This window comes from Euprymna scolopes, chromosome 46 (genome assembly GCF_053919585.1).
Source record: "Euprymna scolopes isolate OS-2025 chromosome 46, ASM5391958v1, whole genome shotgun sequence".
Classification (NCBI taxonomy): domain Eukaryota; kingdom Metazoa; phylum Mollusca; class Cephalopoda; order Sepiida; family Sepiolidae; genus Euprymna; species Euprymna scolopes.
In genome coordinates this window covers 176,625,187-176,647,720 of record NC_136527.1, presented here as the reverse complement: position 1 = coordinate 176,647,720, position 22,534 = coordinate 176,625,187, and positions in this window count along the sequence as shown.

The window sequence follows — 22,534 nt, the reverse complement described above, 5'->3', positions numbered from 1 at the left end:
TAAACTCACATACTTTTCTGCAATTTGATCTCTTATTTCTTTTTGTCTCTATTCAACAAAAATCTATTACCTTTAAGATGTGTTATGTTTTCACCAATGTTTCACAAAATTCATTAAAAAGTATAATCTTGCAGCAGATGTCGGTGTACTCTTTCAAATGGAGTAATAATTGTTCAATGGATGATGCTTAGGAAAATGAGACTCCATTAAAATTGAATAATAGCGTCCAATCAGGAACATCTGCAAAATTAAATAAAATTCAATATTTTTAATATTTGTATTCAAATATTAGTATTATGTTTGTTTATTGTTATTAATATTATTAGATTGAATTCAATATCTAGATTAATTTAATCTAAAAAAAAGTTATACGAAAATAAACAGATATTTTCTAACTTGACACAGGTGTTATTTCAAGATATAGTCCTGTTGAAATTATAGCATTTTTTTATGACGAGCATTTCAGCCATGCCTTGCCCGGGTGTTTGGAGGTGTAAGTTAAGAAAAAAAAGTTATTTTTTAAAAACTTTGACTCCTATTATGACCCCTTAACATTTATTTTTTGGGCTCAAATCAAGTTATTAAGTTATATCCATGTCAAAGGAACCTATCAAAAATTTCAAGTGTTTAAACCACAAATTTGCGGAGTTCTCAAACCCCAAAATTGGTTTGGTAGAGTTCTCAAAGGTCAAATCGTAAAATTTTGACCCCTTAATTGGAGGTGTTAGTTAAGCAAAAAAAAAAAAAAACAGGTCAATTTTTCTTAATTTTGACCCCTATTATGACCCCTTAATATTTATTGTTTTGGGCTCAAATAAATTATTAAGTTAGATCCATGTTAAAGAAACCTGTATTTAAAATTTACAGTCTTTAGACCAAAAATTGGCGGAGTTTGGTAGAGTTCTCAAAGGTCAAATCGTTGAATTTTGACCATTAACAGCAAATTTCTCACTGGAAAAGGATTACAAAGATTATCCCAAATCTCAGTACTCTGTATATCAAATTTCGAGTCTGTAGACTGAAATTTGACAGAGTTACTGCATAGGGAAATGTACACAGACAGACACGTTCACTTTTATAGAAACATAGATGTAAATCCAAATGAGAAGAAAAACATATATTACAATATGAATGGCAATGATTGATGAGAATGCAGTTGGGAGATTCGAAGTTCGTATCCGTACGGGTTACCACCTGACGAAGGCTAGAGGAATAGTTGGCCGCAACATTGTGAAACAACAACTAATAAAGATGAGGATAATTGTCTGCAATAAATAAATTAATATAAATAATACTCATCTCAATAATAAATTCCAATTAAAATAATAATAAGTGCGTAGCAAATTTGATACAATTGTGAAATTGATATTATTTTCCGAGGGTAATAATTACATGTTTGGAATTTTACAAATCAATGTTTGACCTGTGCTGTTTTACTTTCATACATTCATTCATATATGTTCCTTTTTCCAATATGTTTTATTGTGTAACGTCTATCAAACTATGTTATTTCCTTTTATATATTCATATCTTCTGTTTATAATATGTTTTATTGTGTAACGTCTATTAATCACTAATCTATGTACATAAACTAAATTATAAACATTTTTAAACTTATGTTCTTCTTATTCTATAAAAACTTTAAAATATTTTCATCTTATTCAATAAAAATATTCTAAATCCACCAAACGATTTTTAATTGTTTTCAACCTTTGTATTACTGCATAAAAAATTTATTTTATATTTCCCAGAAAATATTTGAAGCAAACTTTCAAAAATTAAAAGCTTACAAGTGATCAGAAAAGGTGTTAATTTTGAAACGTTCAAATTAATAGAACTTGCATTTATTAGTTGAACACAAAAATTATGTTATAATTCCATTTTGTAGTATTTGTAATTCTTTGATATTTTGAGAGAGAAGACTAGAACGATAGACGAAATTGCAAAACATACGTCATTGATATGTTTATTGCAAACTAAAGTTAATTAAAACACTTAAAATGGACTTTTCTTAAATATAACTCAATCCCTACATATAGTCCCGTTATATTTTGTTAAATATATATTTTCTTAGATTTTAGTATAAAAACTGTGTAACAACTATAGACAAACAATAGTTAATTCTAATAAATTTACATATAATTCAATATTTACATATTAAATCCAGTATATCACCAGCTAATTGAGTTTCAGTTACAGAAATGGCAGAAACATTGTGGAAAGATTTAAAGGCCAACATCTTTTCTTTGATTATTTTTAGGAAAATCTAGTTGTAGAAATTTTGTAATTTTTATTAATCGAAAACTGCGATTTACTTGGTGTTGGTATTACTAATGTGTTTATCAGTAAAAAGAAAAAAGCCGCTGTAACCTTTTTTCATATTTTCATCTTTGTTTTATTAAAAAGTTTTGTCTGAAGAAAAAATATAATTTCTTATCGTCGCATGCAATCTCTTATAAAGTCGTAAAAAATGTAGAAAAACTTGCGCAGCTTACAACTATCATTGCATTTTCATTTTTTGTAATGTTAAAAACTAAATGTTGATGCTATTATTATTATAAGCTTTGTTACAGTAATAAAAAAAAAGTTGCCGCAGCTTTAAAATTTCCATTCTTGTTTTATTAGAGTCTCATTCTTGGTAGCTTTTAAAGGTTAAAGACTAATTTCTTAATAACCTTGCCATAACATTTACTTTTTGATTAAGTAAAAAAAACAAATTCGTGAAAAATATTAAATAATTTCACCCCCTGTCTTTCCAAGCTTATAACTACCCGAAAAATGTAATTCAATCCCTATTTTTTTCAATTAAAGTAGCAAGGACCAAGGTTTCATTAAAAAAACAAAAACAAACAACTTTTTTTTTTTAAAAAAAAGATTTTAAACTTCGGACTTTACAGGTAAATTAAAAAAAAACACTACATTTTTTGTTTTAAATTTGAATATATTATTTATTGATCTTTTATCTTAAATTTGTGATATATAACTCTTTGGTGAGTACGTTAATCATTTACTTTTTAATAGACATTTCAAAATGGGGACGTTAATTAATTCGACCCTGTCTTTCCAAGCTTATAACTACTCGAAAAATGTAATTCAAACCCTATTTTTTGGTCAATTAAAGGAGCAAGGACCAAGGTCTCATTACCAAAACAAAAAAACACCTGGTTAAAAAATAAGAAGGTTTTAAACTTCGGACATTACAGGTAAATTTTAAAAAAACACTATTGTTTGTTTTAAATTTGAATATAATATTTATTGATCTTTTATCTTCAATTTGGATATATATAACTTTGGTGATTAAATTAATTATTTACTTTTTAATAGACATTTGAAAATGGGGGGGGGACGTGAATTAAAAAAAAACTTTTTTCCAAAAGATTATATTCGGTTTATTGGAAAGAGTATAAAATTGCACATTATTAAACTATTACATGAAAATACAAAATGATATTTTATAGTATGTGTTGTTTATTAAATTGTTACATGAGAATACAGAATGATATTATATGGTATGTTTTGTTTATTAAATTGTTACATGAAAATACACAATGATATTTTATGGTATGTTTTGTTTATAAATTGTTACATGAAAATACAGAATGATATTTTATGGTGTGTGTTTGTTTATAAATTGTTACATGAAAATACAGAATGATATTTTATGGTATGTTTTGTTTATTAAATTTTTACATGAAAATACAGAATGATATTTTATGGTATGTTTTGTTTATAAATTGTTACATGAAAATAAAGAATGATATTATATGGTACGTTTTGTTTATTAAATTGTTACATGAAAATACAGAATGATATTTTATGGTATGTTTTGTTTATTAAATTGTTACATGAAAATACAGAATGATATTTTATGTTTTGTTTATTTAATTGTTACATGAAAATACAAAATGATATTTTATGGTATGTTTTGTTTATAAATTGTTACATGAAGATATAGAATTATATTTTATGGTATGTTTCGTTTATTAAATTGTTACATGAAAATACAGAATGATATTTTATGGTATGTTTTGTTTATTAAATTGTTACATGAAAATACAGAATGATATTTTATGGTATGTTTTGTTTATTAAATTGTTACATGAAAATACAGAATGATATTTTATGATATGTTTTGTTTTTGTTTATGTTTTTATGGTATGTTTTGTTTATTAAATTGTTACATGAAAATACAGAATGATATTTTATGGTATGTTTTGTTTATTAAATTGTTACATGAAAATAAAGAATTTAAAAAAAAACTTAAAGAAAGCAAAATGCAATTCTCCTCTGCCACAAAAATTTGACTCTTTGATCAATTACATGTCTTGTTAACCGTTAACTGGTTATTAAATGGGTGATCATTTTATAATACATTTATACAGCAAAGTGATACCTTACTCTAAATTCTTAAATAATATTTATATTTTTAAAAATTTATTTGCGGATATTTTTAAGGTTATTGAAACTTATTAGCCAATAAAAGTAGATTTTGAATTTTGAAGTGATGGCCACTAAATGGGTGATCATTTCATGTAAACTTTATAGAAGAATATGATCACATTTTTAAATCTAAAATATTGGATAAAATATTAAAAATCAACCGAAAAACTCTAGCGACAATATAATATATATTATAATACTATAATAATACTTAATAACTGTATTCAGAATTTTTAAAAAAATATTAAAATAATTAAAACCCGCAAAAACAGTTTTATTGCTAAGTTATCTAACAATTTAACCATATCTGAATTAAATTATTTTGTTTATGATAAACATTATTATTTTCTAAGAAAATAACTTACCTTTCATTCCAGAAATTCAATACGAAAAAAAAATGTGAGGTGAATTCGTTTTTTTATTTTTTTCGTGTTCAAAACAGAAACTTTGTTTTGTTTGTTAGGATTTCTTAAGTAAAGTGTTTTTTGCAGATATTTTTAAGGTTATTGAGCTTATTAGCCAATAAAAGTAGATTTTTAATTTTAAGTGATGGCCACTAAATGGGTGATCATTTTATGTAAACTTTATAGAAGAATATGATCACATTCTTTAATTATAAAGTATTGGATGAAATATTAAAAATAAAACGAAAATCTCTAGAGACATACTAATTAAGTGTATTCAGATTTTTGTTATATAAAATATTAAAACAATTAAAAACTTCAAAAGCAATTTTTGTGCAAAGTTGTCCAACAATTCAACCATATTTAAATCAAATGATCGTGTTTATGATAAACATTATTATTTTCTAAGAAATCACATCAGTTTTACTAAAAATAAACAAAATTCTGATTAAAAAAAATCTTAATGTCAGATTGAATAATATTTTCTTCGGAGATTTTTATTGATTGGAGATTCATACTTTTTTATTCACGTTTAAAAGCAGAATCCATAGTTTTATTGGATTGAAATAAAAAAAAAAACACAACTTATTTTAATGTTTAGCATTATTTTAAAAGTTATTGGATGCATTTGTTGTAAACAAAAAAAAAAGAAGAAAATAACTTACCTTTCATTCCAGAAATTCAATCCGAAAAAAAAACTGGATCAATTCGTTTTTTTTTTTTTCTTTTGTGTTCAAAACAGAAAATTTGTTTTGTTTTTTTAGGATTTCTTTAGTAAATTGAAACAACTTTTGTTTCGTGTGTCCAATTCATTAAGGAATTAAATATATGAAAATATAAAAGAATCAAAATTAAAAGATAAAAAAACACGATTTAAACGTAAAATTATTGAAAGAAACAAACCAACTGCTAAAGAACAAAGAACTTAAGGTCATCGTAATAACACGGTGTCATCATTATTTCGTTCCTCGTGTAAAAATGTCTGTTAATTAATTAAACGTTCGAAAAGTTTTGCTATAAAATGTTTTGCAATCAAGTTTAGATTAAAACTTGTCAATAATTCATGTGTAACTCTTTGCTTGTGTGATATGACACATACTGACCAATCAGAGGCATAGCGCAGGGATCTTCCTTACCCCCTTAAGGAACTATAATTGCTTCCGTCCCGAGCTGATCTCTCTCTCTCTCTCTCTCTCTCTCTCTCTCTCTCTCTCTCTCTCTCTCTCTCTCTCTCTCTCTCTCTGTCTCTCTGCCCACATCGGTATCGACTGTCCCCACTTGGTAATAACTACCGGGCAATGGCAGACGAGTTCTATCTCAGCTATATCCTAATATAACTTCGCCTTACTTCAATAAACCTTTTCCTTGCAAGTTTTACGAAGTCGTTTGTTCGTTTATTCAGTAGCTTGTGTTGAAATATTTATTTTATTAGGCAAATAAATAATAATTTATAAATGGCCGCAAAATCAAGTTGTTGTTGTTTTTTAAAACGAAATTACGTTTATTAAAATCCATTATTTCTGAGTAACTTTTTTTTCCAGAAAGATGAAACCCTGAATTTTATCATATAGAAAACAGAATAATGTAAAACTTTTTCTCCTATTTTTAATTAAATGTTAAATGTTAAATTTTCCCAAAAAGTTAACAATTGACTTTTTTTTTCTTGCACAAAAAACGTACATAAATATAAAAAAAGGGGGGGTTGAAATAATTTATTTATTTATTTATTGTCTAACTAAGATTTAGGATGATTTTCTAAGAGAATATGCAAAAAATATTATAATATAAGTACCTGGATTTCAAATAATTCCACTTATTCATATAGGTAACCCGTTATTTCGCGTCAATCTAGAGTCTAGATCGACACTGTTTATGTTTGCGTTTGATAAGAAGCAAACTATGGAAGACCAAACAGACCAAAAAAACTTATTTTCCAATGTATTATTAAGCTGAGGCTGGCCAGTACCAGATGGGTGACCATTTGTATGAGTTTGGTTTTTAATGTGTATGTGTGTGGGGGCCACGCTCCCCAAAATGGGGGTGGGGGCAATTTAAAGCAGAATAAAAAAAAAATTATTTCAGCGCGTTTGGTCCACCATAGTCGAAAGGCGGCAAACGTTTTCAAACGGGATCGAAAAAAATGATGCTATTTTTAACACAAAGGGCACAATATTTATCGAATTTTTTTTTTTGTATCGATTCTTCAAAGCATGCCCTGTTTAATAATGGTTATGCATTATTCGGCTCGCTAAAAAAAATTGTTAATTTATTTATCAAAAATTTTAAAATGGCTTTTTTCGTATAAATATTAAAAAAAAATTTTTTTTGTTTTGCTTAACTTAAATTAATTATTTTACTTAACATATTCACCGAATTTCACACTTCAAAACTCAAAAGCGGGATAATTAAACACAATCGAAGTTCTGATATTCAGACGTCAAAATAAGGTATGCAAACAATTTTTTTTTAAATCTATAATTCTGTCCCTTACAACAATACAATATGTTGTGTTCAGTTTCAGATGATTATTTTAAGCATCCACTTCAAAACAAGGGGGGATGTAAGCAAAAAAAAATATAGATATATATAAATATAGTTTATGAAAAATAAGTACATTGTTATAAAGTTCATTCTTCTCTTAATAATCGCTGAAAATTTCGTATTGATCGGATAATTACCTGATTTTTGGTAGATTTTTAAAAAGACGGTCCGTCAAAAAGTACTGACCTGCCCCCCCCCCCAGTTTTGGCGGTGCCTAATTTACTCCACTACCTAAACATGCTTGCTGTGATTTCTTTATTAAATTTCTCTTTCTATTTTATTTTTTATTCCTTTAGTAAAACCTATTCTTTGTATATTTACTTGGCGCCTATATAGTTTAGTCAAGACATTAAAAAATGAAAATATTGAAAAAAGTTATATTGTACGTACTCGTTATTGTCTGAAAAGTTCTCTGAAAATATTTTTCACTTAATTTCAACAAGTAGTTTTTATTTTACAGCGAAAAAACAATTTGTTATGATACTGATCAAAAGGTTCGATTTTAAGGAAGAAAAGCTAGTAATAAAAATGGGGAGGGAGTGTCGGCGTGTTCAACAAATTTCGCAATGGCTGACTTCAACGCGCTCTCATAAAAACGTGTTTTTCTGCTGTAAATAAATAACGGGGTTGTATTACTAACACATAGATTCGAAAAAGTTGTAAATAAACAAATATATAACAAATAAATGTTATCAAAGGCAAGATAAGTTACTTTTCTACCAAACTGGATATATTTTTCGTGTTTTTTCTTCAATGTAACATGTTTATTCAGCTCGAAAAACATACAGTGTTTACCGATGTATTGGAAAATTCAATATGGCGTCTGATTCTCTCTTTAACACGGTAAGTTTGGGAAAAGGTGTTATAAATAAAAACTATACAAAATACTATTAAAACCCCGCCGAATATATGTCAAAATATGTCACGGTGACATATATTGAGTAAGTTTTTTGACAACTTTTTCGAATCTATGTGTACAGTAATACAAACCCAAAAATAACTACTCGATCAAATTAAGTGAAATTTTTTTTGAGATCTTCAGTCCAAAACAGATACGTACAATATAACCTTTTGTCGATATTTTCATTTTTTTAATGTCTTGACTAAACTGTATAAGAACCCTTTATTTAATTAAAATATACACAATACATGAAGATATAAAAATCAGATTTATTATTTAAGACTGAACATTTTATTATTATTTGGATTAGTCTAATTAAAGTCAACATCCAAGATGAGAACAGTAGTCCAAATGATTCAAATAAGGTATCGTGAAATTATTTAAAGAGAAAATCAACTGCTAAAGAACAATGAATTTAGTTCATCGTAATAACACGGTGTAATTATTATTTCGTTCCTCGTGTAAAAGTGTCCATTCATTAGTTACGTGTGTCGAATTTGTTTCCATATCATGTTTGGATTAAAGCTTAGGAGGATTTCGTAGTAAATTTATGTATTCTGTGGCTTATTCATTACAAATAAAATATCTGAAAATATAAGAATCAGGTTTATCATGTTTTGTAAGACTATTTTCTATTTTATTTCTTTAGTAAACTTCTTCTTTGCATATTTATTTTATTAAAATATACAAAATATATGAAGATATAAAAATCATATTTATTTTTTAAGACAGAATATTTTATTATTATTTGGATTAGTCAAACTACAGTCAGCATCCAAGATGAGAACAGTAGTATGTAGCAGTAGCAGTATCAGAATTTTGTTGAAATTTTCAGGCGAGTCGCCATTTTGAATATACACCTTTATTTCTATCAGATTTTAATAATAGCAAAACGTAATTTAAACCCGTAAATTTTATTTCAATAAAACGAGCAAAGACCAAATTTTAATATCATAAAAGCTTTAATAGAGAAATAAACAATTTTATTTATTTTTCCTTCGATTTTTCACTTAACATTTCACGGAATGTCGAACAAAACACTAGTTGAATCTTACGATATATTTTTAAAATGGCAAAATATATAACTTACCTGGTTAATGAGTAAGATATGCTTTCTTTTAATCTTCCTTTATGAGAATTTATTCATATTTATGTATTATAATCCATGTATTTTTTAAATGGAAGGATTTTTCCAACACACATCGCGACCATGCGTGGCTTTCAAAGCAACTTGTAACGACACCGGAAGTGAAAAATTATCTCTTACTTATGTACGGAGGCCTATAAGTGTAAAAAAAACACTAATTCAGAAACCTTAATAATCTCGATATTGGATTATATTCCTTCAAATTTTCCACTTTTAAAGGTTTTCGGAGGCGCTGAAAACGGAAATAACCATTTATATATACGGCAAACGAAACTAGTAGTTTCCAAGATAAAAATTTTACAAATGATCACAAAGTGGGGGGTCACTTTTCTATAATGATGTGACGTCAAATGGGCATCCACTTTATGGCCACATTGCAATGAACAGATTTAAGGGAGATAACTTGTCCTTTTTTATTTTTGTGCCTTTACGCTATCGTAAATAAAAAAACTGGGTGTTTTTATTTTTTCATTAACACGAATTACGATATGACGCAGATATGCAATGTTATTTTTTTTTAATATCTTAAAGAAATACCTGAATTTTTTTTATTATACTATAAATCTGCATTATCCGATTTCGTCTTTTTTTTATATCGAAAAAAAGGAAACCAGGAATTAAATATAAATATATAAACTGATCGACCATTAATTACTGGAACATTCTAAACAAAAATTAAGCTTCCACGTAAAAAAAAAAAAAAAAAAAACACGTGGTTATCGAAAAAAGAAGGATTTAAATTTTGGACTTTACCGGTAAATTTACAGATAAGTGATATTTTTTGTTGTTTTAAATTTGAGTATTTTATTTATTCATGTTTTATCTTCAATTTATGATATATAAAACGTGTCAAACAAAATTAATTATTAAAATTCTCATAGACATTCCAAAATGGGGGGGGTGAATTTATAAAACAACGTTTGTCTAAAATATTATATTTAGTTTATCGGAAAGAGCATAAAATTTTACATTCACCCTGAAAAAAACGTAACAATTGAACGAATAGGAAAATTTTGATAGATTTTTAAAGTTTAAAAATTGAAAAATATTCATCTCATAAAAATCAATTGATTTCACTACGTAACAAAATGGCTTCCCAGAGCGCACGCACTTTGTAAACAATGTTTTTTAAACAATGAAAAATAATATTTCTATTATTTTTTAAACAACTTAAATAGTTTATTTTGGAAGCATATTCTATAAAGAAAATAAATAACCCACTTTAGAAAGAGAAATTACGAGTTTTCTATATTTTAATCGCAGTTTTCTGTTGGGGGTGTCAAAAATTCCCCCAAAATTCTGATACTGCTAATGTAGCAGTTCCAGAGAACAATTTTCTCTGGTGAATCTGAGTTATTTGACCACAGGCTGACCTATCAAAAAAAGTCAATCAGTCGGAACCAGACCTTCAACCTAGCAGACATTGGTTGATAGATACGAATACGGAACTTTCCACCTCTGGTGTGAAAACAACCATCCCTCTATCAGCCCAGTATTCTTCAGTGCCACTTCTGATATCCCATATCAGGCCGTCTAACACTCCTACCCGGTGTTACCAAACTTAAATTTTGTGATAGGCAAACCCACTCACACCACAACACACCACATCAAAACCACAGGTTGCAACGAAGGCAGAATTCAACCATTTGTTGCAGTTAGGAATAATATGACCCTTGTTCAGTCCATGGACTTCCCCTTTGTATATGCTGCAGTTAGGAATAATATGCCCCTTGTTCAGTCCATGGGCTTCCCCTTTGTATATTCTGCAGTTAGGAATAATATGCCCCTTGTTCAAACAGTAGTCAAAATAATTCAAATCATTTTCATATAAAAAATTTCAAATCTAAACATTTCACTTAAACTGATTTTTTTTTACATAAACTGAATATTTTATATAAACAACTCAAATAAGAGGAAGGAATTATACAAAACAGTGAAGTCAGTCAAATGAAAAAAAAAGATTTAAACGAAGAAAAAAAAATATTTTTGAATCATTTCCGATGAAATTTGATATTTTATTTTTTACAGACTTTTGTTATCATGTGCACAGGGTTTGTTTCGGCCGAATAATCCTCTGGCCTTTTTCAGGTGATTAAGCGCGACCGGATATGAATTATGAATTTTGTTACTCTATCCACAGTAATTCCTGCTTTCCATAGTTGATTTTTTACCATGTTTCTACCTACTACTCCTCTGGCCTTCTCAAGAACCTTACTGGGGATGATTGACTTGTCTGGTGCACGAGTCATTTCAAGCTATGCAACTCTACAAATGAACTAGGTGAATTAACAACAAAAATTGAAAGTCACACGGAAATTATAGAACTTGGCATTTATAATCTTTTAAATTTAATTTTTGTGATCTTTTCTGGTCTCCCATTTTCAGACAAAAAAACTCCATGTAATATTCCAACAAATTTGCGAAAAAGATTTCACATTGAATGGCAACAAATGTGCATATAACAAAATGTCATTCGATTTCATCCGACAAATCTTCGCTAATGAAATCATCAGCAAATCACAAACTTAACACAAATCAGTCGTTGGATTACTCGACCTGAAAAATCTATCAGACGTCAGAACCTAGCTGGGTATGATCGACTTGTGTAGTTTACGAGTCACTTGAAAATATGTAACTGACAAATGAACTACGTGAATTTACAACAAAAATTGAAAGCCAAACTGAAATTCTCGGACCCATCAGGTATGCTCACTCGCCTTCTTTTTTTTACCTGAAAAAACACATATATATATATATATATATATATATATATATATATATATATATATATATATATATATATATATATATTTATATATGCCGCATATAACCATGTCAGGTTTTATAGCACCGTAGGTACATAGCGGTAAAGTTTTTATGGTCATAGTAACACTATCATTTCAAAATATATAACTGACAAATGAACTACGTGAATTTACAACAAAAATTGAAAGCCACACTGAAATTCTAGGACCCATCAGGTATGCCCACTCGCCTTTTTGACCTGAAATACATACTGATTGCCGCATATCACCATGTCAGGTTTTTTTCAGATTGTATGGTCATAGTGACACTATCGGCCGGCCAATAGCATGAGCGACCTACACTCATTAAATTTCCTGGAAACGGTAGCTTGTAACATGATGTCAATATGATAGGAGTCTTGATGCTGTCGCACCATCTCAATATTTAAGGCAGACATAACTTTCTTAGAACTGCACGCCTGTGGAACTCTGTTCTGTCTGCCTGCTTCCCACCGGATTACAACTTGGATGTCTTCAAGTTCAATGTTAACAAATTCCTAATGAACACCCCCCTTAAGTAAACACTTCATCAAATCTCCACACTAACGTAATGTACTTGCAATAACCCTTATCCCTGAGTGGATTCCGGGCCTTCATAAGTGGTGATCACTGTGTAAAAAAAACACGACAAGACACAATTGTAATATATATGAGAAGTACATTTTTATTTCTATACACAAATATATTACTATATTTTACAAAAAGGGTCAAGAGCAATTATTACATAAATTATTAAAATTATTACAGTGAACTATGTAGAAAATCCTAACTAGTGTTGGCAGAGATCGGGGGGAGCGTCGTTTACAGCGAAGCAGAAAATATGTGCTCATCCCATGGCTGCCCGGAGGAAAAGAGGTCGAGGGAATAGGAAGTGAACTGTTGTTCTCATTTACTTGTTAATGCCTTCGTGTGTGACAAATCACCTCCCAGCCATGGAAGGGTGGGGTGGGGGGACTAGAACGACTAATGGTACGAGCAAAAATAGTAACACAATAGACTTACTTCAAACTGTCCTTTCTGGCATCTGTTGGCCAACTCTTAAAGATGCATGCCATGAACGTTTATGACATATTTTTGCCATTTTGGAGAAATTCTTGTAGCAGAAATATTTGCTGATTCTGTCTTCTTTGTAAGACAATCGTGTCCTAAATGTTTGGTCAATTATATCCCTTTTTTTCTTCCTTTGAAGATTGTAATGCTGGGTATGGGGCAGCAAACCAGCTGCCAACATTGCCCCGCTTTTTTATTGAAACCAACCTAGAGCTCTTTTTAGTATCCTCGCTGTTCCCTTAAGTGCAATTGTCTGAATCTCTTTTGCACTTGGTTCACCAGGAATATTAGTTAGGTAGGACTTCAGGTTCTTCTTCATAAGTCCTGTGGCACCTATGATAACTGGTATGATCGATATCCCCTTTAGGTTCCAGTTTCTTTTCATATCATACAGGAGACCTTGGTATTTGGTCTGTTTCTCTCTTTCAGCTCTGTTAAGACCGCCATCATTAGGAACACTCACTTCAATCAAGGTTGCAACTCTCTCTGACTTATTCCATATAACTATGTCAGGTTTCACAGGAGCAAATGTTCATATGTGTCACTAAATATGAATTTTGCAGAACTAAAATAGTCATACACTTCAAATGACATACTTCACAAGAATATGACTTTTAGTCAGTGTAAGTTCTCATATGTTTCACTAACTTGCATATTTCAGGACAAGAATATTCACAAACATCAGGAGAATGAAGCTTTTTCTCCAGTGAGTTCTCATATTTGTTACTAATGCTGATTTTTTAGAACAAAAATATCCACACACACTTCAAAAGAATGTGGATTTTCTCATTTTTAGTTTTACTTCAGTAAATTTAAAGAGATCAAGGGACTCCCTCCTCGAGCTAACACTTGATTCTCTGCTGATTTAAACTTATATCCGAGGGCTCTTGTAAGAATAGATGCTGTTCCCTTTATGGCTGCTATTTGCATTTCGTTACAGCTTGGTCTTCTAGGGATTGATTCTAAGTATTTCTGAAGATTCTTTTTTATTAAGCCAGTTGCTCCTATCACAACCGGTATAATGTTTATTTCTCTCAGAGGTCATGTCATTTTTAGATCATTTTTACGGTCCTGTAGTGTGAGTTCTCATATGCCTAAATAACATTGATTTTTTAAAGCAAGAATATGCACACACTTCACAACAATGTGGTTTTTCACCAGTGTGAGTTCTCATGTTTCATTAAAGAATATTTTTGAAGACAAGAATACCCACACATTTCACAAGAATGTGGTTTTTCGTCAGTGTGAGTTCTCATATATGCCACTAAATATGATTTTATAGACCAAGCATATCCACACACTTCACAAGAATGTGGCTTTTCCACAGGGTGAGTTCTCATATATGTCACTAAATCTTATTTTCTAGAACAAGAATATCTACAAACTTCACAAAAATGTTGCTTTTCTCTTTTGTTTTCTCCAGTGTAAGTTTTCATATGTCTCACTAAAGAATATTTTACAGAACAAGAATATCCACACACTTCACAAGAAGGTGGCTTTTTTCCCGTGTGAGTTCTCATATGTGTCACTATGCTGATTTTACAGAACGAGAATATCCACGCACTTTACAAGAATGTGGCTTTTCCCCACGTGTGAATTCTCATATGTGTCACTAATGCTAATTTTATAGAAAAAGAGTATTCTCACACTTCATAAGAATGTGGTTTTCCCCAGTGTGAGTTCTCATATGTTTTACTAAGGAATATTTTTGAGAACAAGAATACCCAAACACTTCACAAGAATGTGGCTTTTTTCCAGTGTGAGTTCTCATATGTATCATTCAGGACGATTTTCAAGAAAAAGAATATCCACACACTTCACAAGAATACGGGTTTTCCCCAGTGTGAGTTCTCATATGTCTTATTAAAGAATATTTTACAGAACAAGAATATCCACACACTTTACAAGAATGTGGTTTTCCCCAGTGTGAGTTCTCATATATGTCACTAATGCTGATTCTATAGAACAAGAATATCAATGCACTTCAAACGTGGTGTTTCGCCAGTGTGAGTTCTCATATGTCTCACTAAGGACTATTTTTGAGATCAAGAATACCCACGCACTTCACAAGAATGTGGTTTTTCGCCAGTGTGAGTTCTCATATGTGCCACTAAATATGATTTTATAGAACAAGCATAGCCACACACTTCACAAGAATGTGTTTTTTCTCTTCCCTCTTTTTTTTCATTTTTCTTAAACTTTTTCTTCTAGGGGATGGGAAATCAAACCAGATGTCTGACATTCACCCCTATTTTACTGAGTCCAACCAAGAGATCTTTTCAGGATTCTAGCCGTCCCTTCAGTGCAATCGTTTGTATTTCACTTGCACTTGGTTCACCGGGTATGCTTGCTATGTACTTTTTAAAGTTCTTTTTCATAAGCCCAGTTGCTCCTATGATGACTGGTATAATTGAAACGTCTTTTAGTTTCCAATTTCGTTTCATATCATACATAAGTCCTTGATACTTTGTTATCTTTTCCCTCTCAGCTCTATTAAGCCCTGTATCATTGGGTACACTGACCTCTATTACGGTCGCTTTTTTGCTTGCTCTGTCCCAAATCACTATATCTGGTTTGAGTTCTCATATGTTTCACTAATGTTTATTTGTGAAAAAACTATATCCGCACACTTCACAGTCCAGGGAACCATCCCTATCAATGTTAATTGCCGTAACTTTGTTCTTTTTTGTGATTTCAGTTTTGCAGATTTTTCTTACTCGGCGTAAATATTCTTGGCTTAGCTTCTCTCTCATCTTAGAATGTTGGATGGACTCATTTTCATCAATGCCGAGGTATTTGTATGTTTCCTGTTCATCAAGTTCTCTGATTACACTATTTTCATCGTGCTGTATATTTTCAGTAGATATCTTCTTGCCAGCTTTCAGAGTACACATAGCACACTTATCCAGCCCGAGCTTCATTTTGATGTCATTAGAAAAAGTGTGGACAATTTTCAGTAGATGATCTAAATCCCTATCCGAGCTAGCATACAGCTTAAGATCATCCATGAAAAATAAATGGTTTATTACCTTGGAGGATTCTCTTTGGCGGCTGTAGCTTAGATTATAAGCACCTTGGTAGTTCTTTAGAAGCTTACTTAGAGGATCAATTGCCAGGCAAAATAGTAGAGGAGATAAACTGTCTCTTTGGAAGATTCCTTTTTTATTCTTATATTTTGAATGCATATCCTTCCCCCGTTATAGATTCAGGTAATAGATCTTTGTCACTCCGTTATTTTCCCCAGTGTGAGTTCTCATATATGGCATTAAATCTGGTTTTCTAGAACAAGCATATCCACACACTTCCCAAGAATGTGGTTTTTCCCCAGTGTGAGTTCTCATATGTGTCACTCATGCTGATTTTATGGAACAAGAATATCCACAAACTTCACAAGCATGTGGTTTTTCGCCAGTGTGAGTTCTCACATGTCTCACTAAAGAATATTTTAGAGAACAAGAATATCCACAAACTTCACAAGAATGTGGCTTTTTTCCAGTGTGAGTTCTCATATGTGTCACTAAATCTGATTTTATAGAACAAGCATATCCACACACTTCACAAGAATGTGGTTTTTCTCCAGTGTGAGTTCTCATATGTCTCACTAAATCTGGTTTTCTAGACCAAGCAGCGCCACACACTTAACAAGAATGTGGTTTCCCGCCAGTGTGACTTTTCATATGTCTCACTAAAGAATATTTTGCAGAACAAGAATACCCACACACTTCACAAGAATGTGGTTTCTCGCCAGTGTGAGTTCTCATATGTGTCACTAAATGTGATTTTATAGAAAAAGCATAGCCACACACTTCACAAGAATGTGGTTTTTCTCCAGTGTGAGTTCTCATATGTGTCACTAAATCTGATTTTCTAGAAAAAGCATATCCACACACTTCACAAGAGTGTGGTTTTTCTCCAGTGTGAGTTCTCATATGTGTCACTAAATGTGATTTTATAGAACAGGAATATCCACACACTTCACAAGAATGTGACTTTTCCCCAGTGTGAGTTCTCATATGTGTCACTAAAGAAGATTTTACAGAAAAAGAATACCCACACACTTCACAAAAATGTGGCTTTTCCCCAGTGTGAGTTCTCATATGTGTCACTAAATGTGATTTTCTAGAAAAGGAAAATCCACACACTTCACAAGAATGTGGCTTTTCCCCAGTGTGAGTTCTCATATGTGTCACTAATGCTGATTTTTGATAACAAGAATATCCACACACTCTACAAGAATGTGGCTTTTCCCCGGTGTGAGTTCTCATATGTCTCACTAATTCTGATTTGCTAGAAAAAGCATATCCACACACTTCACAAGAATGTGGTTTTTCCTTAGTGTGAGTCTTCATATGTGTCACTAAATCTGATTTTATAGAGTAAGAATATCCACAAACTTCACAGGAATGTGGTTTTTCTCTTTTGTTTTCTCCAATGTGAGTTCTCATATGTCTCACTAAAGAATATTTTACAGAACAAGAATATCCACACACTTCACAAGAATGTGGCTTTTCACCAGTGTGAATTCTCATATGTGTCACTAATACTGATTTTTTAGAACAAGAATATCCACACACTTTACAAGAATGTGGCTTTTCACCAGTGTGAGTTCTCATATGTGTCACTAAATGTGATTTTCTAGAAAAAGAAAATCCACACACTTCACAAGAATATGGCTTTTCCCCAGTGTGAGTCCTCATATGTGTCACTAAATGTGATTTTCTAGAAAAAGAAAATCCACACACTTCACAAGAATATGGCTTTTCCCCAGTGTGAGTCCTCATATGTGTCACTAAATCTGATTTTCTAGAGAAAGAATATCCACACACTTCACAAGAATGTGGCTTTTCTCTTTTGTTTTCTCCAGTGTGAGTTCTCATATGTCTCACTAAAGAATATTTTACAAAACAAGAATATCCACACACTCCACAAGAATGTGGCCTTTTCTCACTGTGTACTTGCATGTTTTACTAAACTTTATCCCGGTTCAATATTATGTATTTTGTTATGAATATTACAGTATTTCACTTTAGCATTATTTCGAAAATATTCTCCTTCACAAGAATACAATATTTTAATGGAATCAAATATTGTACAATATTGTCTTTCCAAAAGCCGCATACTTTTCTGTGATTTGTGATTATCTTGTTTATAGCTTTTCATTCGTTTGAACATTAATCACATATACCGCATATGGTAATATTATCTTCAAGGTGTGAGTAATTTTCTACACTATTTCAAAGAATTATTTTGAATAGTAGTATTGGCATACATATATGTGTTGTCTTTCATATCAATAATTTTCTATAGTAAAACATAGTGATCCATGAAAATGTAATAATATATAATGATATATATACATATTCGCATACATATATGTGTTGTCGTTCATATCAATAATTTTCTATAACAATCATCAAACAGGAACATCTGTAAATAAAAGAAATAAATGAATTTCAATATTTTAGTATCATCGTTTATATATTGTTTTTTTTAATCAAATCTTGTTTACTCAAACCTTAATATGATACACAGAAGAAAATAATCGGATGTTTTATAATTTGACACAGAAAAAGTCGATACAGGTGTTTTTTAACATATACTTTAGAAAAAGTTACACCTAGAATTTTATATTTTTAACATATACTGTAGAAAGAGTTACATCTATGAATTTTATATGATATTCATCATAGTGAAAACATAAGATACATTTATGTATGTATATATATATATATATATATAAAGAGAGAGATATTGATATACATATATATATATATATTGATATACATATATATATATATATATATATATATATATTGATATACATATATACAATAATACAATAATCTATAACACACTAAACAAACTAAAAATTCCTATCGTACAAACCACATCACTAACCATAAGACATATATTAAAAACTACGAAACATCTCTATAACAAACCAGTTTCTGATGGAGGTATATACACTATTCCTTGCCATAATTGCCATCATAAATACGTTGGTGGAACTCAGTGTAAATTGGAAAAAAGGCTCAATGAACACAAAAGAGATATAAAAATAGCAATTCTCCAAGTGCATTATTCTTTCATTCATTGCAACATAACCACACCTTTGACTTTAAACAAGCAAAAGTAGTTAAATTTATTTCAAATATACCGCGTCGTAGACTTCTTGAATCTGCGCTTATCGCAATTTCAAGCACTATTAAACAATGCGGAGGTTTCTATAACATAGTGCCATTAATAAGTAAACTGTTATTAAAAGAACATTATTTAACTGTGGACACAGGGTGACTTTCTCACACCATTCAAACACCCCCTGTAATAATTAAGACATAATCTCAATCAATAAATTACATAAAAAACACTCATTTCATTTCTGTTACAAACTTATATTTGATTTTCAACAGATATATCTTTCTTCCAATAAGAATATAAACTAGCGTTCATAGTTTTAAAATTAAATTAACGACTATATGACGTCACTAAAATTTCCTTCTCTTTAACAGTGCCAGCCCTCCCTCCTTTTTGAATTTCCAACATCAATGTTCCGTTTCTCTGAAATAGAACTGCGTCACACTGTGCACGTGAAACATTTTGAAATATTTTATACTGGTATATTTTTTGGTTTCTTAATCTCATTCATCCAGAGGAAGTCTCGAAATAAAGACGAAACGTTGATGAACACATAATACGGTTTGTTCCTTTTTATTTTCTCTACATACATATATATATATTGATATATATATATGTATATATATATTGATATACATATATATATATGTATATGTTGATATACATATATATTGATATATATTTTGATATATATATAGAGAGAGATATTGATATGTATATAGATACAAAAGATTCCTTCCCATAATTCCCTTGCTATCTTTCTGTCTCTTTCCTACACGACCACCATGAAGTGAAGACGCATATTCTGTCTCTCCATAAATGGGGGAGCACCCCCTCCCTCAATACTAGTTAGGTTAGTAAGCTTTGAAAAGCCTATTGTCCAGTTTTTAATTGTAAAATTTTTTGTAAAATATATTTTTAAAATAAAATAGTTATGCTTTATATATATTACAATTGTGTCACGTGTCGTTTTTCTTGTGTCTGCCATGAATGCCTTCATAAATGCCTTCATTGAAACAATGAAGCAGTCCGGAAAATGAAAAAAAAAATTCCAGTCAGAACGTCACCAAGGGTGAAGAGGTCAAGACGCTTCCTGGGAGAAAAAGGAGCAACAGAGCACATTCAACATATCAGGTATGATTTTCTTGATACAAAGACCCTAATGACTGGCCCATCTTTACGTCTCCCTGAGACCACATTAAGACATTTAATATAACACGTCTGTCGGTCATACACCTCAGTGACCGGCTGATAGTGGTATAAGAGTAGCATATCGGTTGCAGCTTTTTACAATCATTTTTTATAAACAAAACGTTTGTTACGTTGTTGGGAGATTAGAGTCTACATGTTGTTAACTATTCTGTACTTTCATCTAAGAAATTAATAAACAAAGGATGCGGTTGTTACGTTGTTGGGAATTAGAGTCTTCATGTTAACTTTTCTGTACTTTCATCTAACAAATTAATACACAATTTAAAATTCAAAGTGAAAAATCGTTGGATTTTTTATTGTTATCATACAACAATCGTATTTAAAAAATTATTCGGTTGAATGTTAAATGCACATTTAAAATTCAAAATGAAAATCTATTGGATATTTTTATTGTCATCATACGACAAACGTATTTAAAAAATTATTTAGTTGAATGTTAAATGCAAATTTAAAAGTCAAAGTAAAAATTCGTTGGATTTTTTTGTTGTCATCATACAACAAACGTATTTAAAAAAATATTCGGTTGAATGTTAAAAGTCATATTTTAAATCCAAAGAAAAATACGTTGGAATTTTTTATTGTCATCATACAACAAACATATTTTTAAAAATATTTGGTTGAATGTTAAATACAAATTTTAAAGTCAAAGTGCAAATTCGGAATGATTAACCACACCTTCAGTCCGACCATGTGACTTATTATACCCAAGTTATCCAATCAAATGATTCGAACGTAATAGCTACCTCAAGCATAAAAAGATCAACATTGCCACAAACATTTTCTTTACAGATAAATGTCGTCCATCACTTTTTCAGACAAGTAGATTATTTGGTTCAATGTTAAATCACAGGAAACATTAGTTGGAACAATTACATCGAGGGCATTGCCAGGGCTGCTGCAAGGAAGGTGAGCTCTCTCTACCGTGCTAGAAAACTACTAACACCCAAAAGTATCCTGTACCTCTATAAGGCAACCATTCACCCATGTATGGAGTATTGCTGTCATATTTGGGCTGGTGCATCGGCTACTAGTCTCTCGCTCCTTGACAGGGTTCAAAAGAGAGTCGCAAATCTGATAGGCCCTAAACTGGCATCTAAGCTTAAGCCTCTGTCCCATCGACGAAACGTTGCATCCCTCTGTCTGTTCTACAAGTATTTTAATGTTGAATGCTCTGATGAACTGCAAGCAGTTGTGCCCTCACGACATGAACACCCTTGACAGACCCGACAAGCTGCAAAATCCCACCCCCACACTGTAGAGATCCCTAGAAGTAAAAGATCTTTTTACTCTGGTAGTTTCTTCCCCAGAACCACTAGACTTTGGAATTCCATTCCAGGTCACTGCTTCCCCAACTGTACTGACATGCAGATGTTCAAGTGCAACGTGAACCAACATCTTGCTGCCCAAATCCCTACATAGTACCCCAGTAGTTGTTTCCCCTGATAGTAGCCTCCTACACCAAAGTGGCAATGTGCCTTGTTTGGGGTGAATATGTAATAATAAAAAAAAATGCACATTTAAAAGTCAAAGTGAAAATTAGTCATGCTGTGGATTTTATATGAATATTAAAAAGCTGGACTTTGGAAAAATTGATGCTCTTAAGAAGTGAAATATGCATTCGAAGCTCGGACTTGTGATTATTTGTCGGACTATAGAGAATTTGTTATTTGCACATGCAAGTCAAAATTTGGAAATTAAATATTCTATAGAACTTACAAGGGCAATTCGAGTGTGTGATGCTGAAATTCGGTCATATTTTAAATTTGGTTGTATTTGAACAAAAAAGTCGTTGCTGTTAAAAGAACTTTCTATGCAATTCAGTTGACTTGTATGGAAAAACTCGTCGTTTTTAAATAAGAAATTTAAAAAGAAATTTGATTGTATCTGCTGAAAAAAGTTT